General features: G+C 35.7%; 1 protein-coding gene and 1 pseudogene across 4 annotated transcripts in view; one reads left to right on the plus strand and one right to left on the minus strand.

Annotated features, from left to right (window-relative positions):
- XRCC4 (X-ray repair cross complementing 4) overlaps nucleotides 1–16,069 on the plus strand; it is a 273,210-nt gene that overhangs the window by 193,911 nt on the left and 63,230 nt on the right.
- Nucleotides 8,063–8,793, minus strand: LOC101127615 (coenzyme Q-binding protein COQ10 homolog B, mitochondrial-like; annotated as a pseudogene).

The raw sequence follows: 16,069 nt of genomic DNA on the forward strand, positions 1-16,069 counted from the left end.
TACTTTAAATGAAAGCCTATTTTACCTGGTAATGTCTACTCTTTGATCATAGTTTTGCCTTCTGTATTATATCAGATAAATCTTCTATATTAAAGTTACTTATATAAAATAGAGTTATATTGAGTACATAAAATTTATGCAAATGCATCATATTCTCTCTATTCCCCTCTCCTACATAAAAAGGGGGAGGGAAGAGAGAAAGAGAAAAGGGAACAATTTAAATAGTGCTGGGCATTCTAGTCCAGCATATGCCCAGGAGTGAAAATGAAATGGGAAACATGTATCTCCTTTCCCTAGCTGTTTGAGTTCCCACTATCTTTCTGTTATGTGAGCACTGCATTTAAAGATAAACCTTTACATGCAACTAAACACAAGGCAACCATGTAACATTTCTAGTGCTTCATGGAAAACAAATAGCCATAAATCCTAAAATAGGAGGAAACCTGTTGATCCTGGGGTGCTGGACCAATTGAAATTTGTGTAACATGCTGGACTATGGTATTTTCCTAAGGATTTTTCAGGATAATTTGATTTTCACATTAAGACCTACAATTAAAACTCTATCACTAAATTAGATATAATTCTACTTAACTTGAAGACCATTTTATACTCTGGAGTTTTTCTTCTGCAAGCTAAAAGAGCCTAAGTTTTTAACATTATTGTGTATAATATTGTTGTCACATATCAGTCTCTTAGTTGGATTTGCTTTTCACTGAATGCATTTAATTTTCCAGTGTTCCATTAAAGTCATACCCCCCAAACCCTGTTTATATCTCAGACATGGTGTGGTCCTTACAGAGAATAATGGGATACTACACTTCTGTTAGTGTGGGGTGTTCTCTTGTTGTTACACCTTTTTTATTATTATTATGTATTATACTTTAAGTTCTGGGGTACATGTGCGGAACATGTAGGTTTGTTACATAGGTAGGTATACATGTGCCGTGGTGGTTTGTCACACTCATCAACCCGTCATCTAGGTGTTACGCCCCGTATGCATTAGGTATTTGTCCTAATGCTCTCCCTCTTCTTTCCCCCCACCCCACGACAGGCCACAGTATGTGATGTTCCCCTCCCTGTGTTTATGTGTTCTCATTGCTTAACTCCCACTTATGAGTCAGAACATGCAGTGTTTGGTTTTCTGTTCCTGTTAGTTTGCTCAAAATGATGATTTCCAACTTCATCCATGTCCCTGCAAATGGCATTAACTCCTTAATTTTTATGACTGCATAGTATTCCATGGTGTATATGTGCCACATTTTCTTTATCCAGTCTGTCATTGATGGGCATTTGGGTTGGTTCCAAGTCTTTGCTATTGTAAATAGAGTTGCAATAAACATAAGTGTGCATGTGTCTTTATAGTAGAATGATTTTTAATCCTTTGGGGATATACCCAATAATGAGATTGCTGGGTCAAATGGTATTTCTGGTTCTAGATCCTTGAGGAATCACCACACTGTCTTCCACAATGGTTGAACTAATTTACACTCCCACCAACGGTGTCAAAGCATTCCTATTCCTCCACATACTCTCCAACATCTATTGTTTCCTGACTTTTTAATGATCGCCATTCTTACTGGAGTGAGATAGTATCTCATTGTGGTTTTGATTTGCATTTCTCTAATGGCCAGTGATGATAAGCTTTTTTTCATATGTCTGTTGGCTGCATAAATGTCTTCTTTTGAGAAGTGTCTGTTCATATCCTTTGCCTACTTTTTGATGGGGTTGTTTTATTTTTGTAAATTTGTTTAAGTTCCTTGTAGATTCTGGATATTAGACCTTTGTCAGATGGATAGATTGCAAAAATTTTCTCCCATTCTGTAGGTTGCCTGTTCACTCTGATGATAGTTTCTTTTGCCGTGCAGAAGCTCTTTAGTTTAATTAGATCCCATTCATTAATGTTGGCTTTTGTTGCAATTGCTTTTGGTGTTTTAGTCATGAAGTCTTTGCCTATGTCCTGAATGGTATTGCCTAGGTTTTCTTCTAGGGTTTTTATAGTTTTAGGTTTTACGTTTAAGTCTTTTAATCCGTCTCGAGTTGATTTTTGTATAAGGTGTAAGGAAGGGATCTAGTTTCAGTTTTCTGCATATGGCTACCCAATTTTCCCAGCACCATATATTAAATAGGGAATCCTTTCCCCCTCGCTTGTTTCTGTCAAGTTTGTCACAGATTGGATGCTTGTAGATGTATGGTGTTATTTCTGAGGCCTCTGTTCTGTTCCATTGGTCTATATATCTGTTTTGGTGCCAGTACCATGCTGTTTTGGTTACTGTAGCTTTGTAGTATAGTTTGCAGTCAGGTAGCATGATGCCACCAGCCTTGTTCTTTTTGCTTAGTATTGTCTTGGCTATATGGGCTCTTTTTTGTTGTTCCGTGTGGCCATTACACCTTTTATTCCTGAGTTATCACTACTTTTCTAGTTGTAGATACTGCTGCTCCTGTGTCAGGGCTCACCACTATGTGAGCAAGCTACTTAATGAGTCTACACCTCAATATTATAATTTCTAAAATGGGAATAGCAATACCTACCTCGTTAAAATTAAAGACATGACAATTATATTATGCCAGGCACATGATAAATGTTCAGTATTGGTAAATGCCCCAACTCTTCTCATGTTCATTCTGTTTTCCCTTTCCAGTACCCAACTGTCTAGGTTTGAATGTAAACTGTCTTCCAAGTCAGGTTAATTACTTGTGGAAAAATTACACTACAAAAGCATTTGTCTTTGTTATGTTTAATAATTTATAATCTAATTTTTATCATCTGAAATTCCAGAATAATTACAAATTATCAAGTGTTGTGTTATGTAACTTTTGTACCTTCCCTGCTCATGCCATGTACTTTGTGTATTTTGAAATCATAAGCATCTTTTCAACAAATATTTGCTGAGTACCTAATGTGAGCCAGACAGTGACTTAGGCACAGAGGATAGAAGACATGGTGGGGAGCAAAACAGCTGAGATTATGTTTTAGTGGTGTGAAACAAGTGAAAAAGAATAAATAAACATGGACACATTGTAAAATAATAAAGAAATATGCAGATAATTAAGGTGATGCAAAAGATAGTGATGAGGTGGTTCCTTTTTATATAGAATGGTCAGGAAATTGTCATTTAAGCTGAGCCTAAATGACAAGCAGACATCCTGCAAAGATTGAAAGAAAGGTAATACAAAGGCCCTCAGGTGAGCAAATCCATTGTATTGAAGGAGTAGAAATGTGTACCATGTAGGGGAATGAGAGGGAGTGGTCTGTGATGTATGTATCAGTGAAATAAGCTTTGAGGGCCAATGGTCTTTTAATTTTATTCAAAGTATAATGGTAAATTTTAAGGGCAATGACATGGACTGATGTTGTTTTTAAAAGATTGCTATTATCAGTATGTGGAAAATGGATTTGGAAGTAAGGAGTTATCACTGTGTGGAAAATGGATTTGGAAGTAGGGAGCTTGTTGTGATAACAGACAGATCAGTTAGGAGATTTTAACAGTAGTCCAAGTGGAAGTCGGTCTTAGAGTGGGCTATTAGAGGACCTAGTGAAGAATTCTTAGGTCATGCATATGTTTTAGCAGTAAAGTTCCCAAGACTTGCTAGTAGGTTTGATTTAGAATAAGGGAGAGAGAGGAATCAGGAGGATTCCTATGTTTTAGCTTGACAAACTGGGTAAATGGTGCAGCTTTCAGACATGGGAAGAACTCAGAAAGAAACAGCTTTGCAGGTCATGAAAATAGATGGTTCTGTTTTGGCTAGGTTAGGTTTTAGAAACTTAACAGACATCACAGCAGAGATACCAAGATATATATGAATCTAGAATTCCTGCGACAAATGAGGTATGGAGATAAAGATTGGAGAGTCCTAGACATTTTGGATTTATGACCATGATCTTAAAGTGAGCACAGACAGCATGAGTGGCTGTTTCTCTTCAGCAATGTGTGGATGGTTCCTAATGTGTAGATTTACACAGCAAATAGAATGAAAGTAAAGAAAGGGATTATTGTAGTGTCAGATTTACATGCATGATTCTTTAATGGATTGTAGCTATTTGTGGAAAAATGAATACAGTTGGTCTTTGAATAACTATTTTGTTGATTATACCTGGATTTGATACCCAGGTGATTCCACCCTGGGCTCTTAACTCAATTTTAGTATGATCCCAGAACTGGATTTAAATACAGACAGTCCCTGATTTACAATGTATTGACTTAGGATTTTTTGACTTTATGATAGTACAAAAGCAATATACATTCAGTAGAAACTCTACTTTGAATTTGAATTTTGGTCTTTTCCTGGACTAGCGATATGTGGTACAATACTTCTCAAGATGCTGAGCCAAATCATCTAACACAGAGCCTATTTTAATAATAAAGTGTTGAATAACTCATGTATTTTATTGAATACTGTACAGAAAGTGCTCTGAGCATGTCCAAGATAGGTTAGGCTAAGCTATGATGTTTGGTAGATGGTATGGTTTCAATACTTGTTTCTTCCAAAATCCATGATGAAATTTAATCCCAAATGTGTCAGTATTGAGAGGTGAGACCTTTAAGAGGTGATTGGGTTATGAGGGCTTTACCCTAATGAAGGGACTAATCCATTCATTTATTAATGGATTAATCATTCATGGATTAATGCATTAATGGGTTATCATGGGAATGAGGCTGATGGCTTTATATGAAGAAGAAGTGGAAGAGAAATCTGAGCTGGCCTGCTCTGCCCCCTTGCCATGTGATGCCCTGAACAATCTCAGGATTCTACAGAGGCTTCACCCACACGAATGGTCTCTCCAGACGTGGCCCCTCAACCTTAGACTTCCCAGGATCCAGAACTTTAATAAAGAAATTCCTTTTCTGTATAAGTTACCGTTTCCTATTTAATATATCTAACCTAGTGTCTTTGTGTGTTTTCTGTTGCTTATAACAGAATCTTGTTATAATTTGTTGCTTATAACAGAATCTTGTTATAATTTGTTGCTTATGACAGAATCTTGTTATAATTTGTTGCTTATAACAGAATCTTGTTACTATTTGTTGCTTATAACAGAATCTTGTTATAATTGTTTACTTATGAATTTTCAATTTGTGATGGTTTTATTGGGATGTAACCCATCATAAGTGAAGGAGCATCTATATATTTAGTATTGGGGGGAAGTTCTAAGAGGACATAATTTATTTATTTAAATCACACTTTATATTGAACTCATCTATCTATGTAGAATCAGTGAATCAAAAGAATTTGTTGGGAACCTTTCAAGTTGTAGATTCTGATTTCATAGTTTAGTCAGGCAGAGAAAACAAAGATATGTGAAACCATAATAGAGCAATTTTTTGGGTAACTGTGACAGTCATTAGTTCTGTTCACCAAATATTTCCAGCTCTCTGCCTTCTGGGCACATGATGAAATTGCACTTCACAGCTATCGTTGAGTAAGACTATATTAGTTCTTGCCAGCAAGTTTTGATTAAAAGTGACATGTGTAACTTCTGAGCCAGAGAACTTTCTTCTGCCATAGCAACTGGCAAAGTTGGTGTCTGCCCTGTCATCCTGGATCCTGGAATAAGGAGACAGCACGGAGTGGAGCCCTCAGGCCACCCGTGATGGACATGCAACAGAATGAAAAATTAAAGCTTTGTCATTTCAATCCACTGACATTTTGGGGTATTTGTTACTGTATATAACCCGACCTATTCCAACTGATGGGTTACAGAGACATCTAAATATAGCATATTTTTAGCACCATCACACTCCTATGTCCATTTAAAAATAAGAAACTATAAAACAACATTGGTTGAAAGTTTAATATCATTACCATGAAGTGAATATTGACACCTTCACTGTAAGCAGAATAGTCAAAATAAACCATTGTTTAGCTACCTTGTTACAAATTTACAAGTTTGTAACACATTTCTAAATGTTATAATCTGGAAGTTTTGTTTTCTGTCTGTACCAATGTGGTTGTCTAGTACAGAAACTTTAGGATAACTATATATTCTTTGATGATTTTGCAAAAATAATTTAATATCTTGTTTAAGAAAAATACAGCATTTTCATTTAATATCTTGTTTAATAAAGAAAACAATATCTTGTTTAATAAAAGCATTTAATATTTTGTTTAATAAAGAAAAATACATCATTTTCAAGCAGGTAGTAGGAGTAGGTTTTGTTATTTACAGAGCTATTCAACAAACGCTCTTCTATTAGCTCATCAATTTGCCAGTCAGACAAATGGAGTCAAGCTCCCATCCAGGAGGTTAAGAGAGAAAACACTCAGATTTCACATCACTTCACCCCACCTAATGACTTCACTTTCCATTTGACTTGTTGTCTGGCTCTGTTAATTATTGAACTAAAAAAATGTACTAACCAAATTGAAGCGGTAGTCTTCACTCCCACTAAATATGCAGAGATTAACCACAATGCAGATGATCTGGAAACATAAATTAATTTTGGTCATAGAATTTTTGAGGTAGAAGTATAGTAAGAAAGACTTTTCTTTACTAAATATTTAGTGGTCTCTGTCTTAGTCCATTTTTACTGCAATAATAAAACACCACAGTCTGGGTCATTTATAGATAATAGAAATTTACTTCTCACAGTTCTGAAGGCTGAGAAGTCCAAGATCAAGGTTCTGGCATTGTGTCTGATGAGGGCTTTCATGCTGCATCTTCACAAGGTTAAAAAAGACAAATGCTATGTCTTCCCATGATGGAAGGCAGCAGCGCAAAAAAGCGCCTAAACTAGTTTTCTCTAGCCCCTTTTTTAACTGTACAAAAAATAAATAAGTTAACATTATTAAGTTACTACTTCAGTCTTTATGTTGTTTTTTAAAAATAATCAGTTTGAGGCCAGGCGCAGTGGCTCATGCCTGTAATCCTAGCACTTTGGGAGGCCGAGGCGGGTGGATTACCTGAGCTCAGGAGTTTGAGACCAGCCTGGGCAACATGGTGAAACCCTGTCTCTACTAAAATACAAAAGAAATTAGCTGAGCTTGGCGACGTGTGCCTATAATCCCAGCTACTTGGGGGGCTGAGGCAGGAGAATTGCTTGAACCCAGGAGGCGGAGGTTGCAGTGAGCCGAGATCGTGCCACTCCACTCCACCACTCCGCTCCAGCCTGGGCGGCAGAGCAAGACTCCATCTCTACCAAAAAAAAAAAAAAAAGATATATATATGTTATAATATATTTATATATATTTTATAATATGTATAATAAAATATATAATATATATATAATATATTATAAAATATATATAATATATATTTTTATATATATCAGTTTGAAACACATTATTGAAAGTGAATACACACAATAAATTGAGAAATAGGGATGCATAGTGCTGGATACATATCAACCAACTTATCTTCATCTGTTGCCTGCTGTTGTAGACAAAATTTGACACACAATTAGCATATTGACAGAGCAGCCAGATTACATAGGAGAAAGTGGCAAACTACTAGAAATGCAGCTTAGCTCTGGATCCATCACCAAAAATAATAAAAATAAAAATAAAAATAAATTCATTGTTTATCTGGGAGCTAACCGCACTATGGCACTGAATTATCTACTACTCACAAAACAATTTTCAAAATATCAAAAGTGCCAGAGAACCTTCATTAACAGTGTTTTTAAGTTAAAGTTTTTACTTTAAATATGTGATGATTACTCAAATACCCTAAGCCATTTGGCAGGCCCTATCACAATAAGTTACAAATAGTCTGAATTTAATAACTTAAGTGTGATATGGTTGCTGTAATATATACTGTGTGAATATCTTAACCTCTTTCAGGTAGTTGATAATTAAAAGATTTAAATTTACGGTTTCAATTTCTGCTTAGAAGAATGATGTCAGTATTCTAGCAATAGTGATGGCATCTCATTATTGTAAATGCAGAACATGATAATGTCTGTACAAGTGAATCTATATTCTATATGCAAGTTTTCAATGGTGCAAGTTTATAACCAAAGCTGGGTTTAACAGATGCTTTCTGACTTCTGAAGACATCATAAAAATCCTTCCTAAAGTGAACAAACTAAAGTTACAAGTAGGTGACACCAGTTGTTTTTTCCCTTTATGCGTGATGAACTTCATGAAGCATTAACTCCTGAGGTATATTTGTTTCTGGACCATACAACTTACATCCTCTTCTTTCAAAGGCAGCTACCATCTGCTTTACAACTTCATCGAAAAACAATGTGGCAAGCTGAGAGTGTAGAAGAGATTGAAATTCAAAAGAAATTGAAAAATCAGAGGTACACATTTTTCAGTAGCCTGGAAGACCTGGGCTAAAACGCCAGTCTCCAAATGATCGAGAAGTTTCCCATCAATATAGGATGCCTTTCCAAAATGAGGTTTCACCAAGGTTACTACTGATGTATATTGCCCCAACACAGGTGGAAACCCAATTTCTAATTGTGTTTTACAATATCCGGATGTCTTTGATACTACATCTGATGTTTTACACCAAGGAATGAAATGCTTGTAATCCTCTATTCCTGATACTACATCATGCATTTCCTTCATGTTTCCTGAATGTCTTAAAATTCTTCTCTCTGAATATTCTTTCCTTTTGTTTATTAATGGTGCTGCAATTTTGAAGAAAGTTCTTGCACATATCTCCTTAGGCAAAATTGAGGTATGTAGTAGAAGAGTTCTGCTTATCAGTATACCACAGGAAGCTAAATATCTGACATTCCGCACAGGCCCCTGCACTGGAGCCCACACTCCGACCACTGTAGCTGACTTCAGATGGCATCCCAAGACCACCCTTCTCAAGGCTGCCTGACCAGTCCAAGCTACCATGATAGATCCTCTCCAGCCCTTTTATAAGACATGAATCCATTCATAAGGGCAGAGCCCTCATCACTTAATTACTTCCCCAAAAGGCCCCACCTCTTAATATCACCTCATTGGGGATTAAGCTTCAACATGAATTTTAGAGGGTCACCATCATTCAAACCATATCAATCTGTTTATCTGTTGTTTAGTTGTAAACTGGCATAGAAAGCCAAATGAAGTATGAGGGACTTTATTCATGGTCACTGTATTTTGCCCACTGTGTATCTCATCAGGATTTCTCTATATATCCTCTTTCCTAGAGTTTCTTTTAGTGCAAGGTTTACCTATGCTACATGATAGCTATAGGAAAAAATCCTGGTATTTCAAGCTAATGTTTGTGAAGAACATCCCCTGTATCTTAAGACTTGCAAAATAAATAGCATTCCACTCAAAAGACATCTTGCAATACTGGTATAGTTAGCTATAAGAATATCAAGCAATATAAGGTAGGAGACCTGGGTTCAGGTTTCAACTGTGTAATTTACTAAACCATATGACTTTTTAACCTCTTTCAAATCTGTCTCCTTCTTTCCATGCCTCCTTCACTGCTTTGATTTAAGCCCTTCTTACATAGCTCCCTTTCAGACTTGACTCCAATACAGCTGCCAGAGTGATCCTTCTAAGATGTTAATCAGTGTCAAGTCTTTTTAATGAGTCTCTACAGTTCTCAAGATAAAGTTCAAACCCCTGAATTTAGTATACACAGGCTTTCATGAGCTGCACTTTCCCTAACTCCCTAGTCCTAAGATTGTAAAGTGAGACAGGCTGTTAGCAAACTGCAGCTCACATATGTGTTTGGTCGAATTTGCACTGTTTTTTGTTTTGTTTTGTTTTTTAATTTTGTACCATCATTAATTTAAAAATTGAAACCTTCTATGGCTTTGGAAACTAGAAGATATTCCCTCACATGGTGGCAATTGGTTGTACTGACTGTTCTCTTTAGAATGGACATTCACTCTTAAATTTACTACAGTTTCCACCCACAAAGTTTTACCCCCTTATGTAACTTGTGGGCAATTTGCATTCGCCTCTGGCCTCATCTCTAACCACTTTTTTATGTTCATCATTTATAGCACTGAACTATGCCAAGTTCCTCCAATGTTGTCTGACTACCTTTGCCTGGAATTCTCTCCTGCCCTTTTCATTTCTTTGTCTCACTAAAAGTGCCAAGTAACAAAGGTATTCCCCCCCAAAAGGGGACTGTCTGCTTTTGATTAGCTACTTTCTATAGAAGCTGACTACCTGGACAGATCATTGTCCAAAGACAACAAAAAGCTCATCCATTAGTCACCCAGTGGCATTTAACAGGAAGGAAATGTTGGTGCTTCAAGGAGGGCATTTATTTAGCCTTAATACTAGCCTATTTGGCATCATAAGTAAGAGAAAGAAAAGATGAAGAAATATCGGAAATAGATTCTGATTCGAATGCTACAACTGGGGTTAGTTACCATTAAATAGCAGAATAGAAAATGGATGACTCCTATGGCAAATGGTTTGGGGAGAGACAATGTCGAAGTTGCTTGGCTTGACAATGAGTGCCTTAAAACCATTTGGCCTAGAAGTTTCACCTGCAGGAATTTATCCAAGGAAAATAACCATGAATGTACGCAAATAACTGAATGATATTTATAATAGCAAAAAAAAAAAAAGAAAGAATTTAAATGTCCAACATTAGAAAATTGGTGAAGTCATTAGTTTTTAGACAGTACTTCTTAAAGTATAGGATTCCATAGGAGTGTGTTGACAACCATGTCAGAAAAGCCACAGGCTCTTCATCACCACTTCAATCAGAGTAGTTTCAGTTTTATGTGTTGTACATATTAAGGTTCCATGTGAGACTTTGTTTAGAAAAAAAAAAAAAAATCCGATCATAAAAATAAAAATTTGAGCCAGGCATGGTGGCTCACACCTGTAATCCCAGCACTTTGGGAGGCCGAGGCAGGTGGATCACGAGGTCAGAGATCGAGACCATCCTGGCTAACACAGTGAAACCCCGTCTCTACTAAAAATACAAAAAATAAGCCAGGCATGGTGGCAGGCGCCTGTAGTCCCAGCTACTCAGGAGGCTGAGACAGGAGAATGGCATGAACCCGGAAGGTGGAGCTTGCAGTGAGCCGAGATTGCGCCATTTATGTCTACCTAGTTGGAGCATTCATCATTGTGTTACTACTCTTTCCTTTGAGTGAAAACTATTATTTTTGAGGTGCCACTGATCAAAATTTCTCTGTTTAAAAAACTTTGTCACAAACTTAGAACATTAAAACAGGTCCAAAAGCTCTCATATAACTAATTGTTCTGATTTACACAATTGGAGTTTTATTCCACTAATTCATTAAATGTGCATGTTTAGTCAAATTTATAATTTGGAATTGAACTAAATTGACTCCAAATATTCTTGCTGTTTTCATTCTCTCTTGGCATCTACAAGGAAGACATTAGAACATGTTCCATGTGCCCCACCTTCCTTCTCAGACATGAATGTACTTGTGAAGCACTCTGTCTTGTATTTTAGGGTCTTAACTCATCTCGGAGTTATCTTACTATGATCACATTGATCTAACCCCCAAAGTAATGGCTTTGTGTAATATTTTCTACATATGTATGTATGTCAGGACTTTCCCATGGTTTCTTTCGCATTTTAATGTTGAGAAGTGAAAAGTGGGTATCCAGTCAAGCTTGGAGAGTCTGAAGAAATAGTATGAGGTAATGTGTTTCAAATAAAGGAAAATGAGAAGATTCATAAACTTAAGTCACTTCCCAAAAACCTTCTACCAACCCAGAGCAAAAAAAAAAAAAAAAAAAAAGCGAATAATTCATGATGAAAGGTAATCAAATACATAAAATACATAGAGGTTTTTAAGGTGAAATTGATATAGTTTGTTATTGATGATCCTATTCATGAAAAAACTTAGAAAAGAGGGATTTTGTAGAGCACTCTTTTCATTTGATGTTTAATTATTCTGGTAAAAAGGGAAGTCAATATACCCAATAACGTATTAGATCTATAACCAACCACACAATATTGTACCTTAACTCAGTGACTAAGAATTTTTTTAACCATTTTCTCTAAGAATCCTAATGTTTTAATTTACTTAAAATGTAAATCTTTCAGATGTGTATCTCATAGAGAACATTTTGCTTAAAAGAATTGTAATTAAAACTGAAATCATTTATAAAGTTGTTTGTACCAAAATAATTCCTTTGAACATCACATGTAGGAAATTTGGGGTGAATTTTTAAATATTTTTAAATGTCATAGTTTTATGACCTCTTCTGATTTAGTCATTCTCATTGTTTTAATGCACTTGGGCTGTTGTTCATTTACTCTAGGATTGAGCATAGAAGCTCATAGATGTAAAATGGAATTTGATTTGTAAACCATCAATTTAATAACTTGAATTTCATGTAAATATATTTTCTCATGATTAAACCTTTGTTGACATAATATGTCAGTGTTTCCAAGGAAGCATTCACATTTAGGAGTAACTATGCTATTAGCTAAAAATTTCAATATAGAAATATTATTGTGACACCTCTTAAAGTTTTAAGTTAAATACTTATATACTATTAGAATAGCACTACCTGATTATTTTCTAGATAATATTTAAGAATAATATTTTATGTATATATTAAACAGTAGTTTTCAAAGCACACACAGATTATTTCATTTAGTTTTGACATACACCCTGTGAAAGACAGAAATGAGGAAGATTATTTAAAAATTAGGATAGTGAGATTAGTGACAGACTCAAAATTTCATGGCTGTTATTTGATAGGGCGGCCTAGAACCTGGTGCTTGCCCAGGATTATTTCTGCTTATCTTTTAACCTCTATAAATGAAGACGTATACCCTAGAATTGTTTACAGCTTAATAAAAAGCAAGTTGCAGAATTGTACATATGTTCTAAAGCAAATAATATAAACAAAAAATACCAAATATTTTCCATTGTTACCTAAATAAATGTGTAGAAGTTTACATATAAACTGTTAAGATTGGTTATCTCTGGGGTATGTGGGGCTGGAATTGACACTGAGGGGTGTTTCAAAGGGGATTCTAGCCTTATCTGAAATACAATCTAAATATATTTCTGTATGGCTTGTGAAGTTAAAAATTTTTCATTTAACTTTAAGGAATATACAGGTAGACTATGAGAGTTACTGAACTATACCAGGAAGGAGTGGGAATGGATAGAGAGGTAAATGGAAGAGTCACTGCTGTTTCATGAATAAAAACAGGTCATTACACTGTCTTTGGAATCCCTATGTAATTATTTTATGTCTTGTTGTAACCTACTGGTTGACAGAAATAAAGGAATCAAAAGAGCATCTTTTCAGAATCATTCTAATTTGTCCATAGTTTTGGGAAATATTCCGCAAAGATAAACTGGCCATGGTGCCATATTGTGCAACTAATTAATATCGGTCAAGGGGGGGTTGTTTGTTTCATTGACAATAGCACTGGTAAATTAAAAGTAATAAATTCAGTTGAAAACCACGTGTAATTCTGAGTCGTATATGTTCTGATCCCATTGGTAACTCCTTTGGGCTTTGTTCAGCGGGGCGGAGGCATGGTTCATCATTCCCTCCACTGTCACTTCACCCTCCTGGAATGTAGCAACTGATTTTCAAAAGCTGAAACCATGACTTTTCACAGGAGCTTGTTATTCCTTTTTTCAAAGTTTATTTGAATCAGAGTGGGATTAGTCTAAGATATCCCCTGTGCTTGGCATGTGTTCCTTTAGAAAAGCTAGCTGATCCAGCCCTTAATTCCTGGTTAGTAAGATAATAGACATAGCTGGGTGAGGTTCTAAAGATGGAATAATTTGGCACAACACATTTCTGACTGAAATCTAAATGTGACTCTTGAGACCAATGGACTGAATTGGTCTGTCTGCATGAATTTCACTTTCCTTTCTCAATTAATCAACTTTGTGTCTGAAGTGTCTAAAAGAAGCTCTTCTCTAACTTTTCTGGCTCACACATTTACTTTTCTGTCTGACAGCTTGTCACCTTTATTCTAGGCCCAAAGCATCCAACAAGTAGTTTTTGCCCTTGCTTAGTGGCTCTCTGATATGATTTTCCAAAATGTACACTTTATAATCCAGGAAATCCTCTACATTCATGATAGCCATAACAGTGATGGCAATAATAAGAGCAGCTAACATTTATTTAGCCCCATGTGATTATGGGGGCTGGCAAGTCTGAAATATGTATGGCAAGCAGGCTGGCTGGAAACTCAAATAGGAGTTAATGCTGCAGTCTTGAGGCAGAATTTCTTCTCTTGGAAACCTCAGTTTTTGCCCTTAAGGCCTTTCCGCTGATTGGATGAAGCCCACCCATATTTTCTAAGGTAATATCCCTTGCTGAAAGTCAACTGATTGAATATATTAACGACATCAACAAAATAGCTTCATGGCAACACCTAGAATAATGTTTTATTGAATAACTAGGTACTCTTACCTAATCAGATGACACATAAAACTAACCATCACAAGCTAGGAACACAAAGTACATGAGAAGATTGAGAAGGAATGTTGAGAGAGGTGGACAATGGGGGGTTATTGCAATAATGCAGATAACTGACGATGTGCACGTAAAGTAGTTGAGGACTAGATGAAAATTATGGGACAAATCTAAACAATGTGAATGAGGTAGAGTTGACGGTATCTGGTGACCTTTTGGACAAATAATGTAATCAGTAGTAGGAGACTGCCACCAATAATAAATTCATTGACCATCAGTTTTCTAGTCTGGCCTGTGAAGGATTAAGATTCGTGTATGTTGTGTATCTAGGATTTGTTAGGCATACTGCCTCGGTATAATGACACAGAGTTTTTGAATGACTCTTCTCCAGCCCATTCTCCTGCCCTCTTACCCTGCCTTTTCACATCAACATATTTTGAGGAAATTGAAAAAGAAGGGCATGAATTTTGAAAAGATCCATTAGTAGGCTTGGCATTCTGCCCATTCATAACATTTCAGGGGCAATATGAGAAAAGAAGAGAAACATCTTTTGTACAAAATCATTGGCCGAAGCTTAGCCATCTTGGTTTACAAACAATCTAAAACCCAATATCCTAGTGTAACAGAGAGAGAATAGCACAGCTTTCTATGCCTTATTTCACAAATGTTAATGTGAAGGAGAAAAATAAAGCAAGTTAATTTTATTAATGTTGATATTTGACTATGCCAACCAGAAAACTTACTATTTTATAATTTACAATAGTTTTATTTGCTTGCATTATAAATGATCCAGAATGGAGGTGGAGAGAGGTATATAGAAATCTAATCATAAAATCTTCATGATACATTTCCATCCATATAATATTCAAAAGACTGGAATTGCTCTCAATGTTTTGACCATCTGTATAGTGTTAAGTTCCTCCCGAAAACGTGTAATTTTTTTTACTTGAACATATTTTAAATGAATGAATAAATGCATGTCATATATTCATCTTTTCAAAAAACAGTTTTTTGGTTTGTTGATTTTCTCAATTGTTTTCAATTTTATTGATTTCTGCCCTAATATTTATTATTTATTTTCTTCTGCTTGCTGTAGGCTTAAACTGCTCTTCTTTCTCTAGTTTACTAAGATGAAAGCATAGGTTATTATAGACCTTAGACCTTCTTTTCAAATATATGCATTTAAGGCTATAAATTTCCTCTCTAAGCACTGCTTTCGTTGCATCCCACACACACAGTTAGCTGACTTGTATTTTAATTTTCATGTACTTCAAAGTGTTGAGTGTCTTCTTGACCCATATGTTCAGAAGTATATTAATCTCCAAATATTTTGGGATTTTCTGCTATCTTTCTATTACTGATTTCTAGTTTCATTTTCATTGTGGCTTAAGAACACACTTTTTATGATTTCTATTCTTAATTTGCTAAGGTGTTTTTTATGGCACAGAATGTGGTCTGTCTCTGAATGTTCCATGTGAGCTTGAGAAGAATGTATATCTTGCAGGTGTTGGATGGAAGATTCTATAAATGTCAATTAATCAAGTTTATTGATAATGCTCTTCAGGACAACTATATCCTTTCTGTTTTTTGCCTACATGACCATATCAGTTACTGAAAGCAGGGTATTGAAGCCTCCAACTCCAATAATGCATTTGTCTTATTCACCTTTCACTTCTATCAGTTTTGCCTTGTGTATTTTGACATGCTTGTTAGTTGCATACAGGCTAAGGATTATTATGTGTTCTTGTCTATTATGTCTTATTTGACTGAAAAAGTC

Source organism: Gorilla gorilla, chromosome 4 (assembly GCF_029281585.2).
Source record: "Gorilla gorilla gorilla isolate KB3781 chromosome 4, NHGRI_mGorGor1-v2.1_pri, whole genome shotgun sequence".
Lineage (NCBI taxonomy): Eukaryota > Metazoa > Chordata > Mammalia > Primates > Hominidae > Gorilla > Gorilla gorilla.